Here is a 22,931-nt window from a genome sequence, read left to right on the forward strand (position 1 = left end):
TGGTGGGGATGGACTTGGAGCGCACCGAGACCAGGTCGCGACTACTGGGTACACCCACCAGTGGTAGAGGCGTCCGCCAGAGGCTCCCGCAGGGTAAAAGCCTGATATGAGGAGGTCGGGCGATCCCAACAGGATGGATGGATGAGCAAATGCAGGGTCAAACAAGCCGTGTCGGGAGCCGTGGGGTCGGTGCGGTACAAAGCAGCGGGCAGAGAATAGTCGGGTCACATGCCAGGTCAGCAACAGTAGATCAGATCCAACGGGGCATCCAGGAGAGAGGTCAGGCAAGCCAAGGGTCAGAGCAGGAGAGTACAGCACAATCAGGGACAATCTGGGTCAGCAACAATCAGAATTCAGGTATACTCAAGATCAGGAACATAAAAAGACAAAACGGCAGCCAGTGACAGCTCAGGGGGGTTTAAATACCGCGCCCTGCACTGTCATTGGTGCCAGGCGCGCACCCGTGGATCCTAGTGCGCATGCGCGAGTTCCGTCGCCGCAGCCGGCCTGGACCTAGCGCCCGCATCCCTGTGCAAGGCGGCGCACTGCGCCTGTGCCGGGACCAGCGCCGCGGCGATCCCTGACAGCTTGGTACTATGAAAAAGGCAAGTCTCTGGGTCTTTTATTACTTCTACCTCTGAAATTTTTTGAATCAAACTTACTATTTTCCCCCAATACTCTTGGATTATAGGACATTCCCACCATATATGATACATTGTGCCTCTACCTCCACATCCACGCCAACATAAAGGTGAATTATCCCCACTTAATCTATGTGCCACACTCGGTGTGATATACCGTCTTGCCAAACATTTATAATTCATCTCAACCTCCTTCATATTTATATTCACACAAATTATTCTATACATTTTCTTCTGTTTTTCCACATCTAGTGTTATTCCTATATCCCTTTCCCATTTTTCTATAAATGGAGGCCCTATATCAGTGTTTTATTTCAGTGAGAATCATATATATTTTAGAAGTTCCGTGTTTCCCATCTCCCCGTGTATCTAACAAATGCTCAAATGGGTTCCAATCCTTTCTTATTCTTAAAGGCTTTGGAAGCTTCCCTAGAAAGTGTTTCAATTGAAAGTAATGCCACTCATCCATTTTCGTGAAAAAAAAAATTTCCAATTCCTTAAGTGATTCCATTTCCTCCCCCACCATTATATCCCTTAATGGTGCATCTTCTTTCTTTATCCACTTCCCTGTGATACCTTCTTTACCCGGGGGGAAAAACTCTGTGGACCATAAGGGCATTAATAATGATTTAAATTCCCTTCCCATCTGTTTGTGTAAAGCATCCCACACTCTAAAAACAATTAATGTGAACAAACTTGTGCTATCTACTCAGTATTGTGGAGGTAACCATATCATTCTACTTAAATTGGTACAACTTAATGTATTTTCTATTTTAACCCAACTTTTCCCTTTTGCATTATGTGTCCAATCAAAAATTCTCGCCATTATTACCGAGCTATAGTATCTTTTCAAGTCTGGTACTCCCAACCCACCTTTCTCTTTATTTCTGCTTAGAATTTCATAGCTTATCCTAGGTTTTTTATTCCTCCAAATAAATCTTGTTAGCGTTTTTTTAATTGTTCTAAAATATACTTCTGGTAATTTAATTTCAATAATTTTTATTGAAGGTTTTCAAGAAAAATTTTTAACAGAGATAAACATTTGGTTCAGTTTAGAATGTATGCATACAATACAGCTTTATTAGACAGTTACCCCACCTTTTGGCTGGGGTTGGAGCTATAGTTGCGGTATAAGCATCAGAGGTATGCTTGGAGTGGACTGAACCATGGGGAGGTATAGTAGGTTTTGAGGGGGATTAAACGGGGGAGAGTAATAGGGGGGGGGGAGTGGAGGGGGGGAGGATAGGTTGAGTGAGGATGGGGGAGAGATACCAGTCTGACGTGGATAGTTTGTGCGATTGTACAGTATCAGGGTTTTACGGAGCAGTTAGGATTTTGTAAATAGTTAGACCATAGAGAAATAAACTTATGTTGGGTGGAGTTATTAGTGGCCAGTCTTTTTTCCATTTTGCATTGGAAGTTAAGATCTGAGATTTGCGATTGAAAGGAAGGGGCTGTGGTGGTATTCCAGAGTCGGGTTATGTTTAGTTTTGCTGCAAAAAGAATGTGGACCATGACGCTACGGGAGGTATGTGGGAATTTGTTAATCCTGATATGTAGGAGTGCAAGTGCCGGATTGGGCTTTATCATTATTTTGGAGATTTCAGCTATTAGTTGGAATACGCTATTCCAAAAGGATTTAATAGATTTGCAAGACCAAAGTATGTGAAGAGTGGAACCTACGTCCCCGCATTGTCTCCAACAGGAAGGGGAGTGTTTTGGATAGAAAATGGCAAGTCTGGCAGGGGTTAGGTACCATTGATGAAGTATTTTCAAAAGGGATTCCCAGTGTGAGCTGCAGTGAGAGGATTTGTAAGTGTAATTAAATGCAGTAGCCCATGAGTGGGTTGGGATGGTTTCCGCTAGGGTTTTTTCCCAGTTGGATAAAGAGGTAGATTTTAAGGTAAATTGTAGGTCTGTTAAATATTTGTAGAAGGTGGAGATGCCTTTACTTGGGTAATGCGGTTTGGAGAAATAAGTGTAGGCCGTAGCAGGGATTGTTATAGTTTGGGGTATGTTGTTCGTGAATGATTCGTAGATAGGTGATGGGATGTATGTTTCGTTTTTCCCACTGGGTTAAATCTAACGAGGGCATAATGGAGTGTAGTATGTTTAGTGGGGTATGGAGTTGTTTGGAGTCTGTGTAATCTGTGGATAAAAGATCTTTCCAAGCATGAAGAGTGGCTTGGATGCATGGGTGTTTTAAGAGATATGTGGTTTGTGAGAATATTGTGGTTAAGAGTAGGGTGAGGTTTCCATTATGGACCAGGATTTTTCTCTGGTTGGGTGCCACCAAAAATAAATTTGGTCCATGAAAGTGGCATTCTAGTAAGATTTGAGGTGTGGTAGGCTAATGCCTCCTTTGGAGGGTGGTCTGATTAGAAGATTGATGGTACATCGAGGTTTTTTGGAATACCATAAGAATCTGGTAAATATCGATTGAAGTTTGGAGAAGAAAGTATTGGGGATTGGTATAGGGAGAGTGCGAAAGATATAAAGAATTTTCGGTAGGATGAGCATTTTTAGTGTCGCTACTCTGCCTATTTTAGATAATTCTGATGTACGAAGGTTGGCAAATATTTGGGGTATATTTTCAAGTAATTTTTTATGGTTTGAATAAATAGTTGGTCTGTTGTAGCAGAGAGTTTGATTCCCAGATATGGGATGGTATTTTTTTCCCACGTGAAGGGGAATTGTTTAGCAAGGGATAGCTGAGTGAAATATGGTGTGTGGAGGTTTAAAATTGAGGATTTGGGCTCGTTTAGTTTATAATAGGAGACTATCGTATATTGCTGGAGATGGATACGAATTGTTTGGAGGGATTTGAGTGGGTTGGTAATCATCAATATGATATCCTCTGCGAATAGGCTAATTTTGTGCTCAGTGTTAAGGTGCTGTATGCCAGTGAACATTGGGTCATCCCAAAGTTTAGATGCTAGGGGTTCAATGAGTAGTGCGAATATAATAGGAGATAGAGGGAAGCCTTGTCTGGTGCCATTGGTAATATCAAAGGGATCTGATAGTGTTCCGTCTGTTAACACTTTGGCTGAGGGGAAGGAGTATAGTGCCAAAATGGCTGTTAACATCCAACCTGTGATGACAAATTTTTGTAGGGTCATTTGCAAAAATAGCCAGTGTATGCGGTCAAATGCTTTTTCGGCGTCTAACGATAAAAGCAATGAGGGTTGTTTGGTTTGCTCTAAGTGATGGATGAGGGATATGAGTCTTCTAGTAGCGTCAGGTGCCTGACGGCCTGGTATGAATCCTACCTGGTCTGGGTGTATCAAGTGGGAAGATAGGGGAGTAGTCTGCGCGCTATAATTTTTGCAAAAAGCTTGACGTCTGTGTTAAGTAAGGAAATTGGTCTATAATTTTGAACATATTGCGGATCTTTGCCAGGTTTTGGTATTGTGGTTATTGTCGACTGTAGCATGTCTTTGGGGAATGTGCCATTGGTGGCTGCGTGGTTAAAGAGTCTGGTCAGATATGGTGAAAGGTTAGGGGCAAATTGTTTGTAGTACTCGTTTATATAGCCATTGTTTCCTGGAGACTTATTAAGGGGGAGTGTTTTAATGACGGATTCTATTTCAGTGGACGTGATCGGTATTGATAGGTCATCAAGTTTGGTTGAAGAAAGTTGAGGGAGTTTAATTGTGTGGAGGAATTGTTGTATGTACGTGGGTGTTGGTTGGATGGTGTTAGGGTCATCTTTAAGGTTATATTGTTGTTGGTAGTAGGTCACAAAGACATTAGCTATATCTTGCGGGTTTGTGGTTAAGGTTCATGAGGATGGATGATAAATTGTGGATATTTTATTTCTTAGTCGTCGTTGTTTAATCATTTTGATTAGTAAGGAGTTGGCTTAGTTGCTAAGGGAGTAAAATGTAGTTTTTGTTTTTTGAAGGTTGAGGTCATATTTGTAGAGCAGGAGGGTTCTAAGTCTATTTCTGTCAGTGGTGAGTTGGGCGGCTGTTGTAGAATTTGTTTTTTTTTTGTTTAATTTTTCTTTTGTTTTAATTGAGAGGAGAAGTTCCTCAATTTGTCGGTTTCTCTGTTTGGAGGTACGGAAGTTTAATTGTATAAGGATACCTCTCGTGTATGCCTTATATGCAGACCATAAAGTGGATACCGATATTTCAGGAGAGTCATTTATGTCAAAAAAACATGTGTGCATCTAATATAGCTTTTTTGTGGTCCAGGTTCTTCAATAAAAGAGCATTAAGTCTCCAGATACGGGGGATTGTTGAGTGTTGTGATCTAAAGAGATGAAGATTGGAGCGTGATCAGACCAGGTTATGGTACCAAAGATGTGGCGTGTTGCAGAGTCCACTTGTTCGTGATGAAAAAGTCAATTCTGGAGTATGAGAGTTGAGAGGAGGAATAGTAGGTGTAGTCTTTTTCCGTACTGTGGTGGCAGCGCCATATGTCATAGTAGTCATTGTTATGTAGAAAGACGTTAAGAGATTGTTTGGAGGAGCATTTGCTAAGAGAAGTCCAGTAGAGGGTTGCCAATGATGTTGAAGTCTCCTATAATTAGTCTGCCTTGTTTTTGAGCAGAAATTGTGGAATTGATTTTATTGTAGAATTGCAATTGGTTGGTGTTCGGACCATAGATGTTGACCAGGGTGTATAGAATTCCAGACCCTGTGGGTCTGTGACTTCTGAAATGTAGTGGTATTGGAGAGAGTCTTTTATGGCCGTGATGATGCCGATTTTTCTTTTTGGAGTTGGTTGCCCTATAAATTGGTGAAAAATGGTGTATGCGTAAGTTGGGGATTTTGTTGGTGGCAAAGTGGGATTCCTGAAGGAATATGATATCAGCTTGCAAGGAGCGAGCCTCTTTTTGTAATAGAGATCTTTTGAATGGCGAGTTGAGGCCACGGACATTTAAGGATGAGATTTTAATCATAGTTCTGGATGTAGGCGAGTTATTCGGAGTAGCGGAGGTATTTCATGAGTCATGAAGAGTGAAGGCATATCTTTTTGTCGTTTTGGAGAAGTTTCCACAAAGAAGGGATATCGTGCTGGATGCGGTCGCTGGTTTGATGTGGAGGTTCCATCTTGTAGGTTGGCATTTAGAGTGAGGAGGGGTTGAGACGATCAACTGGTAGAGGTAGAAGGGAAAGGGGGTAAAAAAACTTGTTGAAAATACAAGTGGTATGTGTAGCACTTATTGCTACTGAGTGACGGGGGAATTGGAGCATTCATGACTTGCGTAGCAATACATGTTGACGAGCAACTTGGGGGTTCATTGATGGTCGTAATGGGGCCGTCTGCCAGCCATTAGTGGTTGATAGAGTCCCAGCTTGTTGGGTGGTTGTTGATGGTGATGATCTCAGGATCCTGACCATTCAGCTTCCATGCGCTATATATGGTTGGAGGCGGGTTGGTGAGATTCTGCCGGTAGGATATTCCAGGCTTTCAGGAGATCAATGCCTGCCTCAAGGGATTTAATCGTAAAGAGTCTTCCTTGTTGTTTAACAATGAGCTTTGTGGGGAAGCCCCATTGGTAGCCAATTCCGTGGTTCCGCAATGCTTTTGTAATAGTAACAAGCTTCTTGCGGTTGAGAAGTGTGGCTTTAGATAGAACTGCAAATAATTTTATATTTGCTTGGTCTGGTGGTAATGATGCAGTGTTTCTCGCAGCAATCATAATTTTTTCTTTTACATGGTAAAAGTGGATACGTGCCAGTATGTCCCTAGGTACTGCAGCCGATAGGAACGACGGTTTAGGTAATCTGTGTGCACTGTCTATAGCGAGTTCCACATCTGATAAGGAGGGGATGAGGTTTTTCATGTATGTTTGTAAGTACGGTACTATGGCGTCTGAATTAATGGTTTCTGGGATTCTGCGGAATTTGATGTTGTTCCGCCTTGAGCGGTCTTCTAGATCCGCTAGTTTAAGGTTAATCTGTTCTATGTCGGTGCCTTGGTTGGTGTATGCATCTATGAGGTCGTTATGGGCGGCGAACATTTCTCCCATTTTACTTTCAATATGGCAGATACGGTTGTCATGTTGTTGTACCGCGGATGAAATTTGGGATAGCGTCGTCGTCAGGTCATCATGTAAAGTTTGTCGCAGTGAAAGAAGCATACTTTTCATAGACAGTTCAGTGATAGGTTGGTCTGAAGCAGGAAAATGTTCTATTAAGGATGGAGCAGATATAGTAGAATTAAGTGCAGAATAGGAAGGCTGAGAGATAGGAGGATTTTCTGTGTCCAGCCTAGGTCTGGACTTAGCAGGGCTGCTTGTGGTGGGAGACAGGGGCGGAGAGGACTCACCAGGGTCTCCAAGGTACAGAAATGCTTTAAGCCTGGTGTCTGTGGTGTGCTCCTTGCTGCAGTCCTGCACCATGGTCTCATGGTGTGAGGAGCCGGTACCATCTTGGCTGCAGGGGCTGCGAAAAAGCTTGTCAGCTTTCCCGGTTTCCCTGGTGATCTGCAGCGTCTGGGCATTTTCCCTGGTGATCTAGAGGAGACCTGCATCCCCTTATCAGTGCGGGGAGAGGTCTGTGATGTCGCTGGGTCCAGTGTAAGCTGGGTTATGGCTGGCGGGGATACGGAGCTCTCTTCACAGAGCTGTCATCCCGGAGCCGGCCGCGCATGTACCCCAATTCTGGTAATTTAATTGGTATCATTTGAAATTTGTATAGAATTTTTGGAACGATCACCATTTTTATCAAATTTATACTTCCTATCCACGATGGGGTACCCCCTCCTAATTTCCTTAGTTCATCCTTAATCTCATTTAACAAAGGGATGTAATTAATTTTTGTACAAGTTAGTAATAGTGGGGAAATAGTAGTAGTAGTGGGGGATACAGTTAGTTTTATTCCTAAATATTTTAGTTCTTTTCCTCGCCAAACAAAGGGGAATTCCTCCTGTAATCTATTTTTCTCACTTTTGGAAGATTTATATTTAAAATCTCTGTTTTTGTTGGATTCATTTTTAAATTTGATATCTCCCCGTATTCTTTCAGTGCTCCCATTACATTTGGCAATGTTATCCTTGGGTTTCCCACATAAAACAGCATATCATCTGCATAAGCTGCCACCTTATGCTCTGTGTCTCCTATCCAGATTCCTTTTATATCTATATTATTCCTTATTGTAGCTAATAGGGATTCTAATGAAAAAACATACAGAAGTGGGGACAGGGGACAACCCTGTCTTGTACCATTTTGCATCCCAAAATACTCTGATAATTCCCCGTTGACCATGATTGCTGCAGAGGGTTGACTATATAATTTCCTTATCCATTTTCTCATTCTCTGACCCATCCCCATTACTTCCAGTGTATCCAACATATATCCCTGGGACAAATCCTACTTGATCTATGTGTATCCATTCCAGCATATGATCTTTTAACCTATTTGCCAGAACTTTTGCATATAGTTTAGTGTCTGTGTTAAATAGGGAAATCATTCTATAGCTTGAACAGTGAGTATCATCCTTTCCTTCTTTATGTATGAGAACTACATGTGCTTGTAGGGATTCCTTCCTCATTTCCATCTCTCCACCCAATGCATTCATATATATCCTCAATTTTTTGTTTTTATTATTTAAATATTAATTTTCCAGCAAATAAATTATACATTTCTCATACTTTAAAAAAAAAGAACATTGACACACTTATAGTACCATTATCACTTCGCTTTAACTTATACTTATATTTCCTACCCCCCCCTAAACTCTACCCCCCATTTCTCCTATCCCCCCCCCATGCATTTTCCTTATCTTCCTGGGACCCCACTTCCTCTAAAATAAAGAGATAGGTATTGTTCTACATTTTACATTATGCCCCCCTACATTCCACATTTAATTTTGATTTTTAATATTTTAAAATTCTTACCATCTATTCCATCTCACATAATATCTCTCCATCCTATCTTCATACATATGACAAAGTTTTTCCATCTTACATATTTGATTCACTCGGTCGACCCAATCCTTTACCTTCGGCACCTCACCTCTCCTCCAAAACCTGGGTATCAAACCCTTTGCTGCATTCAAATAATACCATATACCAGATTCTTTATATTTGTTAACTGACATCTCTGTACCATGAAATAGGCAAGTCTCTGGATCTAATATAATATCAACTTCAGTAATTTTCCGAATCAGGTACACTATTTTCTCCCAAAATTCCTGTATTTTTGAACACTCCCACCATATATGATACATAGTGCCTCTAACTCCACATCCCCGCCAACACATTGGGGAATTCTCTTCATTTAGCCTATGTGCCACACTTGGTGTAATATACCATCTTCCCAGACATTTATAGTTCATTTCTACTTCCCGCATATTTATATTTTCATGAATCAATCTATACATTTTCTTCTGTTTTTCCTCATCTGTGTCCCTTTCCCATTTTTCTATATAAGGTGGCCTAACATCCGTGTCTATTTCAGTGAGAATCTTATATATTTTAGCAATTCCGTGTTTCCCGTCTCCACGTGTTTCCAATAATCGTTCAAAAGAGTTCCAATCCTTTCTAGTTCTCAAGGGTTTCGGGAGCTTCTCTACAAAGTGTTTCAATTGATTATACCGCCACTCATCCATTCTTGTGAAAACTTCTCCCTTTTTCTTTTCCAACTCCTTAAAAGAACCCATTTCCTCACCCACCATTACATCTCTTAACTGTGCATCCTCCTTCTTAATCCACTTTCCCGTGATACCCTTTTTACCCGGCGGGAAAAACTCTGTATCCCCTAGTGGCTTTAACAGTGAATTAAATTCCCATCCCTTCTTTCTGTGCAACACATCCCAAACTCTTAAAACATTTAAAGTATATAAACTTGTGCTATCTTCTAATCCTCGATATTGTGTGGCCAAGCGTATGATCCTACTTAAATTAACTTTACTAAGTACATTTTAAATTTTAACCCAACTTTTCCCTTTTGGATTATGCGTCCAATCAAAAATTCTCGCCATTATTACTGAATTATAATATCTCTTAATATCTGGAACTCCCAGTCCACCCCTCTCTTTATTTCTACATAATATTTCATACCCTATTCTAGGTTTTTTATTCCTCCAAATATATCTTGTTCTCATTTTTTTGATTGTTTTAAAATATACTTCTGGGAGCTTAATTGGTGTCATTTGAAATTTATATAAGATTTTAGGGACAATTACCATTTTTACAGGTTTATACGACCTATCCATGACAAGTTTCCTCCTCCTAATTTCCTTAGTTCCTCCTTAATCTCATTTAACAATGGAATATAATTTAACTTATATAAGTTCCTATTAGAGGCAGCTAATTTTATTCCTAAATATTTTAATTCTTTTTCTCTCCAAAGGGAAATTCCTCTTATATCTTAATTTTCTCTGTTTGGGATATTTATATTTAAAATCTCAGTTTTTGTTGGGTTAATTTTTAGATTTGACAACTCCCCATATTCATTCAGTGTCCTCATTAAATCTGGCAATGTTATCCTGGGGTTCCCCACATAAAACAGCAAATCATCTGCATAAGCTGCCACCTTGTGCTCTGTGTCCCCTATCCATATTCCCCTTATGTCTATGTTATTCCTTATTGTAGACAGCAAAGACTCCAATGACAAAATGTACAATAATGGAGACAGAGGGCATCCCTGTCTTTTTCCATTTAACATCCCAAAATACTCTGATAAATCCCCATTAACCATGATTGCTGTGGAGGGTACACTATACAACTTCCTTAGCCACTCTCTCATTCTAACTCCCAACCCCAATACTTCCAAAGTGTCCATCATATATCCCCAAATGCCTTCTCGGCATCAATTGAGAGCACCACCACTGGGGTTTTCTCTTTCTTACTTTTCTGTATGAGGAGCAATGAACTCAACCCATTGTCTCTACCCTCTCTCCCTGGAACAAAACCAACCTGATCCATATGTATCCATTCATGCATCAAATCTTTCAACCTATTTGCTAGTACCTTTGCATATAATGTAGTGTTTGTGTTCAGTAAAGAAATCGGTCTATAACTTGAGTGACACCCTTTCCTTCTTTGTGGATAAGAACCACATGTGCCTGTAGGGATTCTCTCCTCATTTCCATCTCTCCCCCCAGTGCATTCATATATACCTTCAATTTGGGTATTAATAGTTCTTTATATTTTTATACACTAAACAGCTCATCCACTCCCTCATCATATCACGACTCGACTACTGCAACTCCGTCCTCACTGGCCTGCCTTGCCGCTGGCTATCCCCGTTTCAGTTGATCCTGAATACGGCTGCCAGACTCATTCACCTTTCCAAACGCTCCATCTACGCCACCCCCCTCTGCCAATCCCTCCACTGGCTTCCGATTGCGCAACGGATCAAATTCAAAATCCTAACACTGACGTACAAAGCTGTCCACCATACTGCCCCGTACTACATCTCTGACCTAATATCCAAGTACCGCCCAGCATGCACACTCCGCTCCTCACAAGACCTCCTTCTCTCTAGTTCCCTGGTCTCCTCCTCCCATGCCCGCCTCCAGGACTTCTCCAGGGTGTCACCCATCCTCTGGAACTCCCTGCCCCAACCCATCAGATTATCACCTACTCTCCTCTCCTTTAAAACCCATCTCTTCAGGGAAGCCTACCCCACCCCCTGCTAACCTGCCGACCTCCTCCACTCTTCCTACCACTCCATCCCCCACAGCTATCTCCTCCTGTACCACTATCCCCTCCCTCCTAGATTGTAAGCTCCAAGGAGCAGGGCCCTCGATCCCCTCATGTTTTGCATTGTATTGGTATTGTTCTGTCACATGTTCTGTCCCCCTTTGTAATGTACAGCGCTGAGCGAACTATTGGCGTTTTCTAAATACTGATAATATAAAACAAAGTGAGCGCTACTAATAAAATGTCAAGTAAGCAGCTAGAAGCACTGAAGATGATCACAACCACCTCTGATATAAATAAATGAGTAAAGTGCAGCACTATATAACACGATATAAAATTCTACAAAATTCGATCTAAAATGTTCGATCAAAGATAAATGTTCATAAAATCCTGCGATCGATTTATGAATGTGGTGAACACAGCTTATAACAGATCCGGAAAATGGCAGAAATGCGCACTCACCGACCGCGCATGTGTGTATTAAATCCCACAGATGTCGTTATCCTCTGGGAAGAGGTGTCATCAGTCGATCTGCTGGGCTTACAGGGCCTCCTTAGGTTTGAGTCAGCCAGGATACACGTTCCTTCCAGGTACAGGGTTCCCTCCTCTGGATAGAGTATGTAGCTGTGTCTCCCTAATATCGTCTCCTTTCTCCCTCATTGGCAGCCTGTGAACTTCAGGACATTGTTTAAAAATACTTCCGGTTTCTTATTTGGGCAATAAATGTTTGCTACTGTACATACTATTTCTTGTAATTTACCCTTTAAATCCAGGAATCTCCCTTCAGGATCTGTCACTTTATCCTCCAACTCAAACCTTATATTCTTTGCAAACCCTATTGCCACCCCTTTTGCTCTTCTAACTGGGGAATCTGCATAGAACCACACTGGATAATATTTAGAATTTAATTTCACTTTTGTCTCTATCTGCAGATGTGTCTCCTGTAAGAAAACCACTGAGGATAATCTATGCTGTAACTCTTTAAATAACCTGAATCTCTTCCCAGTGCCAATTTAACCCAATTACATTATAAGTTACAAACTGTATCTCTTCCATTCATCTTTTATCTCCTCTCCTCTTCTCACCTTATCTCTTTACTAGTGTGTCTCCCATCATATTGCAGAGTGAAAAACCTAACTACCCTTCACCCATACCCCCCCCCCCCCACCTTCCCCCACCCTCCCTCTCCCCCCCCCAATTCATCCCTCCTCCCCCCTATTAGGCTTATAATTTTTCTATGAATCATTTGTAGGCCACCTTTGATTCAAGCCATGAGGTCAAGCTCCGCCCATGTATGGCTCACCTCCCCCCCGCCTCCCCAGTGACCCACTGTTTATCTACTTCAATAAATATCCACATATTCTCGTAGTGGGGAGCTAGGAAGAGATGGAGGGGAGAAAAAAAAACAACTCCTCCATACCTCTTCTCCCACTCCCCACACACTTCACTACTCTCTATTTTTCCTTATAATTAGCTGCCAGTCCTCTTTTTCCATGGCCCATGTCTTCCTCTGTTTCTTCCCATCCGGGTATCTCCATTCTCTGCAGTTCAAGTTTGTCACAAAAAACTCTTATATCTTCAGGATATCTCAATATTGCTGTAACTCCATTTTTCCATCCGATTAAACACGCCGGGAAACCCCATCTATATTGCACATGATGTTTTTTCATCTGTTCTAATAATGGTTTCAAAGATCTCCTTCTCAACAGTGTACCCACTGCTAAATCTGCAAAAATCTGGATTTTTATTTCTCCATACTTAATACTTGTTCTTCCTTTGATCTTTTTCCATATCTCTTCTTTGTCTCCATAATTATGGAAATGTACAATTATATCTCTCGACTTTTCTTTACCCCTTTCTTGTTGAAACTTTCCTATTCTATAAACACCATCCAATTTAAGAGTCTTTGAAGCAGATCTGTCCATTATAGTGTTTAACATTTTACATATTGTTTCCCTTAGGTCTTCTCCTTGTGAAATCTCTGGTACGCCTCGTATCCTTAGATTACATCTCCTATCCCTATTTTCTTGATCCTCCATCTTATAAAGCAACTTTCTTTGTTCTTTCCTCATTTCTAATGTCCACTTTTCTATTTTCGAGATAGTTTGAGCAGGATTTTTAACTTTTTCCTCCGTTTTTTCCACTCTAGTTAACAATTGCCCCAGATCTTTCTGAATTATCCCTATCTCTTGCTTTATTGATTTTTCCAGATTTTTAAACATTTCTGCTATTTCTTTTTTATTTGGCATTTGTAGTTCCTCTTTATGTTCTCTCACCTCCATTTGCTCTATCGTTTGTTGGCTGCTAATAACCATTCCCAGGGATAGCCTAGGACTATTCTCCATACTGATTTCCATTTCGCTCCTTTCACTTGCTGCCTGAGATCTTTCTGGGGTCACATTCCCCTGTGAAGTATATTTTTTAATCGCACCTGTTTGGGAACCCTTAGGCCCACTTCCTTTAATATTCTTATTTTTCATGCCACCGGGGAGACCTGCTTCTCAGATTTATAGATTTATTTATTTAGGCGCTGAGATACATTAAAAGTTTTTTTTATTGACCCACTGCTTTATATATCTTTTTATATATCTTTTTCCACAAATGTTATATCTTCTCGGGCCAATTACTTCCCCCTTTTATCTTCTCCACCTTCAGACTACCTGGGAATCCCCTACTCTACATTACACAGCAGACATTAGTCATCTTTCTAGCCCAGCCGCTCTTTCTCACCTCTCCTCTTGTTTCTTCAATAAGGCGGCTTCGGGTTATCTTTCTGGGGCTTAGCTTCCCCTTAATGTGTTCTCTCTTTGGGGTTGGGTTCCTCCGGGTCTCACGCCTCCGTATTCACCTGAAGCAAGCCGGGGGGTAGACCAGTGTCTCTCTCTTCCTGAAACACCGCCTGGCTTCTCCTCCTCCCAGCGCTCCTCCGCGGCAGGCCACGTGGTCTCCGCGTCACTCCGTCTCCCAGCAACCCGGCACTCCATCTAGAGACCGCCATCATCACAGGGAGCCTTGCCTTGTCACCTCTTCACCCGACCGGGCCTCTATTCCTCCTCTGGGACCACCCCTCTCACGGGTAGCTCTCCGGTAAGTAAACCGACATCCTCTGCAGCTCACGTGGGCACCAGGGAAGATAGGAAGGGTGGCTGTCGGAGAGTGCTCACATCGCACTCTCCCTCACCGCCATGCTCAGGCTCCTCCTCATATCCTCAATTTAGGTACTAGTAGTTCTTTATATTTTTTATAATACCTCACAGTATATCCATCTGGTCCTGGGCTCTTCCCCGCTATTGTACTTTTTAGTGCTGTTTGTATTTATTCCTGCGTTATTTCTAATTCGAGAGATTTTAATTGTTCCTCTATTATTTTCGGTAGTCCCGCCTTTAAGTATGTCCGTCTTTTTTCTATTTTTCCTACCTCTTCTTTATTTTTAGAACTATGGGGAATAATATTATATAAGTTATTATAATAGTCTTTAAACACTTTAGCTATATCTTTAGTTGAATACACTAATTCTCCTTTAGGATCCCTTATTTTCTCTATATAGTTCCTAGTTTTCTTTTTTCTCTGAGCGCTCATTAAATACTTTCCTGGCTTGTCTCCCCATCTATATCTCTCACTTATCATTTTATTAAATACTCTTCTCTTCTTCCAGGAAATTATTTAATTCTTCTCTTTTATTTGTTACCCTCTGCATAATCTCTTTTGTTACTCTATGTTTGTGTGTCTGTTCTAGCTCACAGAGTTCCCTAAGAAGTGTATTCATTTTTTCTCTTCTTTCCCTCTTCTTCTTTACTCCTATCGATATCAAAATTCCTCTAATATACGCCTTATGGGCCTCCCACATCATTGCCACAGACACTTCCTCCGAATCATTCTCTTCAAAGAATTGCTCTATTTCTTTTTTAATTTTCTCATCAGTCTCCTGATCCTGAAGAAGTGTCTCATTTAATCTCCAACCATTCCCCCCTTCTGCTTCTTCCCCCATAGTAGTTGCATTGTGATAGGAGAGTGGTCCGATATTGACATCACTTCTATTTTTACTTTAACCAAAGACTCAAGGAGTTGTTCCAGCAATATATAATCCAATCTTGAATACTTCTCATGTGCATGTGAGTAAAATGTATAATCTCTGTCCTTCATATGATTAATTCTCCATATATCTACAAGTTGACATTGATATATCATTTTTTTCAAGGATCTTAGAGATCTACTTTCCTCTTTCTGCACAGGATTGTGTGCTAGTGTGCAATCTATTTCTTGTAGTTTTCCCTTCAGAAACAAAAATCTACCTTCAGGGTCAACCAAACTATCTTCTGGCCCCATATGTGTCTCCTGTAGAAAAACCACTGAGGACAATCTATGCTGAATCTCTTTAAATATCCTAAATCTCTTACCAGGGCTATTCAAACCATTAACTTTATAAGTCACAAAGTTAATTTCTTCCATTCTTCCCTTTTCCTCCATCCCCACTCTCCTCCTATCCTGTCCAAAACTTCTCCTTCGTTCCCTAAAACTTCTCCAAACTATTGTATCTCCTACTATATTGCCAAGTCTTAACCTACCTACCCCCGCCCCATACCCTTCACCCCTTTCCATTGCCTCCCCATATCCCTCTCCCTCCCATCGACTCCCCCCTCCCATTACCCTTCCCCTCCCTTAGGCTTTTTGCCTACAAATCATTTGTGGTCCTAATACCATTTTTGATTCCACTTTAAGATGGTGCTCCGACCATGTACGATTCACCAGCCACCTATCTTCCTCCGGTGGTGCTCCGACCATGTACGATTCACCAGCCACCTATCTTCCTCCGTGCCCTACCATTCTCTATATCCAATGAGTCTCCAGCGACCCGTCTGAATGGAAGGATTATAGAATGAGGGCGTGGGGGAGAGAGAGAGACAAAAAAAAAAGAAAAAAGGGACCCTCCCTCTCCCCTTCCCCCTCCCTCTCTTCTTCTCTACTCTCTATTTCTCCTACCAACTACCTGCCATTCCTCTTTTTCCATGGCCCCTATCTCTCCTGCATCTTCTTCCCACTCAGGTATCACTATGCTCTGTAATTCAAGTCTCTCACAGAAGTCTCTGTGACTGGCATTCAAAAGATCCTTCTCTTCCTTCCAACAGCAGCGAATTATCCGCTTTGCTCTCAAACCATCCATCTGCACGTGAATACAGGAAACTAATTTAAAACTTCTCACCAGGCGGTACGGTACTCCGTTGATACTCCATAAATGCTGCCCAATGCTCCCCGACCATTGCTGGAGATGTCAGGGGGGATAAGGGCTCTTTATTGCATATTTTATGGACGTGTCCAAAACTGGAACCTTTCTGGAAAGAGGTACATCGTACCTCCCAGAAATTTACTGATTATGTTCTCCCTGAGGACCCAGCTTTATTTCTTTTACATGTCTCGGACATTCCTGAAAAAACATGGCAAATCGATTCTACGACACCTATTTAACTCCGCCAGATCCTGTATCGCCGTACGACGGAGAGACTCATGGCCTCCTTCTATCTCACTCTGGATGTCGAGAGTAGAGGAGGTCAGCAGAATGGAAGATTTGATTTGAACAGTGCAAAACAGACGTGAGGCCTATTCGAAGACCCGGCTTCTCTGGAATATGTTTATTTTTTCAGATGAGGGTAAATCCCTCTTTGCACCCCCCTCACTTGACTGATTCATTTTACCCTCGGCGGCTGGACATCCCTCCCTCCTCGGGCATCCCGTACCTATATTTTCCCCCCTTCCCTTTCTTTTTCCTTTTTTTTTTCCTTTTCTCTTCCTCCCCTCCTCAGTCTTCTTCTCAGCTTTCTGTATCTGACTCCACTCTGTGTCTCATCTTTTTATATATTTTTTGTAAAAATATAACTGCATTCATAGTTGCAGTTAGTCTTGCCTCCTGAGGTACACCTCACGTCGGCTTGCCTTTTCAACAGCATATAGTATAATGTACAGCCCTTTAAATTCTTTGTATTTTCTTATCGTTTTTATCCCTGGCTGGCTATTGTACTGTGACTTTTATATGTAGGGGATGCTACCGCTTTCTTTTTAATATATTTATACTGGTGATGTTTTGTACTGTTCTGTGAGTGTAGTGATGTCTACATAAATAAAGAAAATGTCCCAGTATCAGTGGGAGCAAGCAATGCCCCATTTTTGGTGCTAGTGAAAGGAACTGTGCCCCATTGTTGTGTCATTGGGGAATCGTGCCCCATCATTGGTGTCATTGAGAGGAATTGTGCCCTATCAGTGGTGTTATTAGGCCCAATTATTGGTGTCATTGGGCGGAACTGTGCCCCATCGTTGGTGTCATTGGGAGGAATTGTACCCCTTCATTGGGAGGAATTGCGCTCCTTCATTGGGAGGAATTGCGCCCCTTCATTAGTGTCGGTTGTGGGGAATTATGCCCCATTGTTGGTGTCAGTGGATTAAATCGTGCTCCAAGGGCCAGATAAAAGCAAGCAAAGGGTTGCATTTGGCCCCCAGGCCACAGTTTGGAGACCACTGGTCTAAGAAATTGGAGGCTACAAGCATTTCAACACTTTTGTTTTACTGGATATAAACAGTGCCATTCTTAAATTGAGAATGCATCTGATCACACCGATCTTGGTGTGATCATATAATTTAAGGGCAGAAGAGATATTTAGAGTCTAATAGACCTCAGATTTCTCAGAAAAAAAGTACCTGTCACTGCCTGCTATTACAGGAGATCTTTACATTCTATTCATAACAATAATAGTGATAAAAAAATGAAGTGTAAACAAAAAAAAAATCTAAATGAATAATTAAAAAATATATTAAAGCATGCCCATCCCCCCATGCTTGCGCACAAAGGCGAACTCAAGTGTCGGTCTCGTGTCAGTATGTAAACAGTAATTGCGCCATGCATGTGAGGTATTGCCGTGAACATCGGATAGAGGGCAGTAATTCTAGTGCTAGACCTCCTGTGTAAATCTAAAGTAGTAACCTATAAATGCTTTTAAAATGTCACCTATGGATTTTAAAAATATATGAAGTTTGCTGTTGCAGGGGGCATGTGCAGTTTTAAAGCATGTCATGTTCTATTTACTCAGCATAACATCATCTTTTATATTTTACCAAACAATTGGCCAATATATTGTTTTTTTGTGCATTAAAATTAAAAAAGTGTATTTTTAACAAACAATTTGCTGTGTGACATAAAAACTTGCAACACCCACCATTTTATTCTCTAGGACCTCTGCTTTAAAAAAAAATATGTTTGGGGATTCAAAGTAATTTTTAAGATTTTATTTTTTATCTCAAGTTTTTGGAAAATGTAAAAAAAAAGTCACATAAATAATATATTGCTCACACATGACATGGGTATATGTGGAATTACACCCCAAAATACATTCTGCTACTTCTCCAGAGTATGGGGATACCACACATGTGAGACTTTTGGCAGTCTAGTCACATACAGGACCCCCGAAATACAATAAATACCTTCAGGCTTTTAAAGGGCTTTATTTCATCATTACACTTCCCACTTAGCACAGTTTCGGAGGCACTGAAATACCAAAATAGTACACCCGCACAAAATTACCCCTTTTTGGAAAGTAGACACTCCATGGTATTTGCTAAGAGGCATGGTGACGATTTTGGAGATCTCATTTGTTGCCACAAGTTTTTGGAAAAGTGAGAAAGAAAATTAAATTTTTTTTTTATTTTACAAAACCTTGTGACAAAAAAAGAGATCTACAAAATAATCACCATGCCTCTTATTAAATTCCTTGGGGTGCCTACTTTTCAAAAAGAAGTCATTGGGGGTGTGGGTTGGCCATGCATGGGACCGGACATGCTAGCTGAGAGCTCCTGCTCACCTGGGGAATTTTACCACTATACACACTGGAGCCCTGGATTCTTATTTCCCGGGGAGCTTGGGAATGACCAGAGGATCCAAGATGGCGCCGGTCCGCTCTGTGTCTCCACCCACTTTGGCTGCTGCTGCTTCTGATCCCGAAGATAACACCAGCCCTGCACAGGTATGGAGCACCAGTCCAGCCCTCTCCCATACCTCCACACAACATTATATGGCAGGCTCAGTGTTAGACAATCTTACAGGGGAATGGGACATTAGAGAACATATCAGGGCATTGCCTACTAAGACTGACATGGTGCAGTTGATCTCTACAGTGGAATCCTTATTCAAGGAAGCAATAGCTAAAGAGCAGGCCGAGACCACTGCTATAGGTAACTGGGTGGAGACACTGGAAACAACCCTGAGGACCTGTCTCACGCTATGGATAGATTGGGGGATACTTCCCGTAAACATGATGAAATGATAGGGTTCCTACTTTTGCAGCTATATGACTATGAAAACCGGGAGAGGCGGCAAAATATACGCATCCGGGGCCTGCCGGAGGCTACTCAAGCCCCGGACCTAGTCCCCACTCTCCAGGGGATCTTTGGCATTATTTTGGGAGACACCACATCGGCCCTTGTGGAGATTGACTGGGTGCATAGGGCCCTATTACCACCTCCCCAAGATGTGAATAAACCTCGGGACATTATCTGTAAAATCCATAAATACTCAATTAAGGAGGCCATCATATCTGCAATGCGAGAGAGGCAGTTTGTTAACTTTGATGGGGCACGCTTACTTCTTTTTCCTGATCTGTCCAGACGCACACTCATGATGAGACGATCTCTTGGCTCAGTGTTGGCAGTCCTCCATCAAGAAGGGCGACTTACCGCTGGGGCCTCCCTTTCCACCTTACCTGTACTAAAGAATGGAAAATCCACCACACTCTGCAACAAAGATAACCTACCTACATTCCTAGAAACACTGGTAGATTTCCAGGACTGGTACACCGTAGGGGGGTCCCCACCCCACGACCCAAAGAATACTGGAAGCCTGCTCCCCAGCGCTCCCATCATTCTCAACGCCAGCATAGAGGTGAACCCTTTGCCCCTTCTAGACAAGAACCTTCCTATCTCCCCAGAGAGGACTTGTTGATACTACAAGATGGAAGGAACTCCCCTGCATTGTTTGGTTATACACCTTCTGTCAGGGATCCCCTCGGTCCCCGCCGCGATGGTCCCGGCGCAGGCGCAGTGTACCGCCCTGTGCAGGGACTCGAGCATTAGGTCCGGGCCGGCCGCGGCGTTCGAGTTCGCGCATGCGCAGTAGAAGCCGCGGCCGCCCGCTGGGCACCAATGGCAGCGCAGGGCGGGATATTTAAATGGCCCTGAGCTGTCATTCAGTGCCTTCTGGTCTTACCTGTATCCTGTATCTGCGAACCTGTGAATTGTAAGTTGCTGACCCGGATTGTGCTTTGACCTTGCTGTATTTCTCCTGCCCTGACCCTTGCTTCGCCTGACCTCTCTCTTGAATGCCCCCTATTGGATCTGACCTGCTGTTGCTGACCTGGCGTGTGACCCGACTATTCTCTGCCCGCTGCCTTGTACCGTACCGTCCTCCCTGTTACCAACCCGGCTTGTCTGACCCCGCACCTGCTCAGCCATCCATCCATCCATCCGTCCATCCCTCCCAGTGGGGTCTCCTGACCTCCTCATATCAGGCTCTTCCCCGCAGGAGCCCTCGGCGAATACCACTACCACTAACGGGTTTGCCCAGTAGTCACGACCTGGTCTCGGGGGGCTCCAAGTCCATCCCCACCATCAGGGGCCCTGGTGAACAAGCACCCTGGGACTTAGACTCCGTGCTCTGGAAACGCCTATTTAGTGGAGTGCTAGTGGTACCGCCGGGTGGTCCCTTACAGTACCAGAAGGCCATGACGGAGCCTCGAGGAGGACCCTCCCCGCTGGAGGAAGTTTGTAGGCACCTGGCTTCCTTGACGCAAGCTGTAAACGTATTACAGGACAGGTGTTTACAGATTGAAAATCGGTTCCAGGCCTGCACGATATCTGCCCCTGCACCACAGGCCCCGACCCCTGCACCTCCACCCGTAGCGGCCCCTGGGCCTGCTTCAGGGGCCCCCGCATCACTTCCTATGGCCGAACCCCGGGTACCCCTACCGGAGCGTTTTCACGGGGACCGCACACGCTTCAGGTCGTTCCGTGAATCCTGCCTTCTCTATTTTGAGTTGCAACCTCGTACCTTTTTGACGGAATCAGTAAAGGTGGGGTTTGTCATCTCCCTCCTGCAGGGTGAACCCCAAGACTGGGCCCACCGACTGAGAGGGAACAATGACCCCCACCTAGGCTCAGTTAACGTTTTTTTTGACGCAATGGCCATCTTATATGATGACCCACAGCGGGCAGCTTCGGCCGAAGCAACCATTTACACACTCCGGCAGGGCCGACGGGCGGCGGAGGAGTACGCCTCTGACTTTAGGCGTTGGATGGGGGACACACGCTGGAACGAGTTTGCCCTTGTGCACCAGTTCCGTATGGGCCTGTCAGAGGCCCTGAAAGACGAGCTCGCCCGGGTAGAAATGCCTGAGGCGCTTGAAGACTTAATTGCACTAACCATCAAGATTGACCGAAGACTGCGGGAACGCAGGTTTGAGAGGTCCGGTCAGGGTCGAGGAGGTACCTGGGGGTCTTTCCAGGGTCACAGCCAATCCACTAGGCCACAGTTCCTGAACCCACCACCGGAGGATACTCCTGAACCCATGCAGCTAGGCCTGGCACGACCTAAGCTATCTCCAGAGGAACGCCAGCGCAGACGCTCCCAGAACCTATGCCTCTACTGTGGTGAAGCTGGTCACATGGTACGATCCTGCCTGCAGAAACTGAGTAAGTGCACCTCTTCTTCCTTATCTCTTGGCGATGTTCATTCTTCCCAATACTTAATTGTACCCCTCTCCTTTCAGCTGCCAGAAAGGACCGTGGAAGTGACAGCCATAATTGACTCGGGGGCATGCAGCTGTTTTGTAGATATTAATTTTGCTCACCAGCAGGGTATTCCCCTCCAACCAAAAGAAAAGGGGTTCAACATATTTCTGGCCGATGGGTCCCAGATAAGATCAGGGGTGGTTAACCAGGAGACCCCTTCCATTTCTACCACCATTGCCAGCCAACACCAGGAACTCCTCCGCTTGGATGCCATCGCATCACCCCTTTTTCCAGTCATTCTGGGGCTTCCGTGGTTACGGGCTCATAACCCCCAGATTGACTGGGAAACCAGGGTAGTCTCGTTCCCTTCCTCATACTGTCGGGAACACTGCCGCACTTCAGGCCCGGGGGTTCCCCAGGTCCTTGTGTGCTCAGAGGGGGATGCCGACTTAAGGCAGGTCATTCCTGCAGCCTACCATGAATTCCTTGATGTATTCAGTAAACGGGGAGCAGATACTCTACCCCACCACCGCCCGTATGACTGTCCTATCGACCTGTTACCTGGCTCAGAGATCCCTTTCGGGCGGATCTTCCCCCTTTCGGAGCTCGAATTGGGGGCCCTGAGGGAATACATTGAGGACAGCCTGCAGAAGGGATTCATCCGCCCCTCTACCTCTCCGGCAGGGGCAGGGATTTTCTTTATAGAAAAAAAGGACAAGACCTTGAGACCGTGTATTGATTACCGGGAATTGAATAGAGTTACAATCAAAAACCGTTACCCCCTGCCGTTGGTACCAGAGTTATTTCAGAGTTTAAAGGCGGCAGTGGTGTTCACAAAACTGGACTTAAATGGAGCATACAACCTGGTTCGCATAAGGGAGGGGGACGAGTGGAAAACGGCATTCCGCACCCGCTTCGGCCACT

Source organism: Staurois parvus, unplaced genomic scaffold (assembly GCF_062004578.1).
Source record: "Staurois parvus isolate SC_StPar_1 unplaced genomic scaffold, SC_StPar_1.0 ptg000277l, whole genome shotgun sequence".
Taxonomy (NCBI): Eukaryota; Metazoa; Chordata; class Amphibia; order Anura; family Ranidae; genus Staurois; species Staurois parvus.